Here is a 2,447-nt window from a genome sequence, read left to right as displayed (position 1 = left end):
TGTTAATTCATTTGGATTCTCCCTAATGACAAGCATAAATACATCTAATTAACACATAAAAGATTTTCTTGCATCCTTATTGATTTTGAAATTTTGTATGATCTTTGCATTGGAATTGCTTTGAAAGTAGTAGACCACACCTAGACATAGTGCTTATTCTAATGGTATGCTAGATTGCATTACTAGAAGTGTTAATTTTTTTTTCAAATTGTTATAAAATGCACAAGTATAGATGAAAATTAGATAGTCAAATTTTATGAAGAAAAGAGATTATTCCCCAAAATTTTATTATTGATGGTCCACTGAAGGATTTTAGATTTTTAATTGAGTTACTTGATGATTTTAATGCTAGCTCTATATCACTAAACTATATAGAAAATTTGTTATAACCCCTTACTATGTAGAAGGATTCATCCCTTATTAAATGTGAATCAAATTCACCTTCTAGGGAGGTTATTTTGGGTTGCATCTCTTTGAAAGATGATAGATCCTAACTACCTCTTATAGCTCCCACTGATGAATGAAATAAAGCACAATAGATTATTAAAAAAAAAAAAAAAGACACAACCAACTATGATTTTGATCTAGATAATATGATTTATCATTCCTATGTTACAATGGCTCCAATGTTTTCTGACCTATGTGTGACGCATTAATGATTTCCTTGAATGTCATGGTTTTATTTAGTTTAATGTCTATCTTATATAGTGTCTAGATTCTCTACATTCAATTTATTGCTTTCATTATTTAAATAAATATGTGGCTCCCTCTAACCTTATTCATTAATCAAAATCATTTTTTTAGCAATATTCCTTAAGAGTGATCATATAATCATATTTATCATCTAGAGAAGATCAAATAAATAATTTATTGTGTACCCTTGGAAAGGTGGTAAAAAATTAACAAAGAAATAATTAATATTAAGAAAATTTCATTTGTTATGCATCTATACTAATACCATTTGAAGATATTATTTAAGAAATCATATTATTACAATGCTTTTTATGGAATGGTGATATTGAAGGGGTTACTATAATGAATTACCTAATATTTAATTTTAGAATTGTTTTTTGATTAATAAAACAAAAAAACAAGGGTGTTAACCTTGTACAAAGACAAGAAAAAAATGATACAAACAATTGGTCAAGAACAAACCTCTGACAGCAAGGGCCAAAACAACCCACTTACAACCCACTAGCAAAGTAGATAATAACCCACATCAAGGGTGGGTATAAGTTTCACCCACAACTTGGGGAATATTTTTGGAAGAAGAAGATGAGTGATCTTTCCTCCATCGGTGAGCAACAATCCACACAATACTATCACTTGGAACACCAACATAGGGGGGAGAAAGTGGAATCCCCTTAGTGGGACTACCAAAACCAAGAGTAGGATGTTAACTAGGTGACAAATCCACCATCGAAGGCTCTAGATTAGAACAAGACCAAATAGGTGCAGAAGGGTCCACAGGTCAAGATGGGAACGCACTAGTAGCACGAGCCAAAGTGATGCAAAGTCCTACCCACACACCTAAGGACAAGCCCAAACAAGGTTAGACTTTCAACCCCTCAAATGATCACAAGGGTCCTCCAACGAAGGACTCCACACGTTGAATGAAACTACACACAAGTTCACTAGGCTTAGGCCTACTTAAGATGAGTAAATGCCTCAACACCTACCCTACACCATCCTATGACAACCTTCTCCTAAGGGGTTATGATTTGGTTCATTTATGGCCATTAGAAACTGGTCCAAACATTGGTTTTGGGATTAGAACCCAATTCCCTATACCTCCTTTAGAAACCTACCCCCTAGGCTTGTTCCCCTATTTGGCGATAAAATGGATCTTAAATCCCAAATATTCCATACACCTGTAAAGCGGAAAATCGCGGTCGAACCCTAGTTGTTCTCCCCTCTTCCGACTCCGAGGAGAGAGAAGGGAGGTTCGCTAGGATTCGATGAGTTTTCACTTAAGGGGAAGACTTTACATTCAAAAGAGGGGTTGAAACTCATAAGATTCAATCCCACACAATGTAAGATTGGATGCTAAATGAATTTCAAGGGTTAGGAAAGAAAGGCTACCCTCTTTTGTAAAGAATGTTGATTAAGGAAATTAAGCTAAGAATGCATAGAAAGTCATAAAGATTCGCTTATAAACTGAGTTTAGGTTATAGGATGAAACTGCGGACCTGGAATTAGCAGTAAAATGTCGATACGACACTGTCCTGCAAATTTGAGCAAAAGTTGTCAGGACAATGGCACCCGGCGCCACGGTCCTCTGAAAAATCTATCAAACGAAGGGGGATCGGTTCGTCTCTGCACAAGGATTCTAGATCTTCAATCTCAGCCGCGTACCTGCAACCTACACACAGAAAAGCGAAGACGATGGGGGGTTAGGGATTAGGGGTTTGCCTTTAGGTCAAACCCCGGTTTTGGAATTAACCAAG

This window comes from Cryptomeria japonica, chromosome 7 (assembly GCF_030272615.1).
Source record: "Cryptomeria japonica chromosome 7, Sugi_1.0, whole genome shotgun sequence".
Lineage (NCBI taxonomy): Eukaryota > Viridiplantae > Streptophyta > Pinopsida > Cupressales > Cupressaceae > Cryptomeria > Cryptomeria japonica.
The sequence above is the reverse complement of the archived record's forward strand: the minus strand, read 5'-3'. Positions refer to the sequence as shown.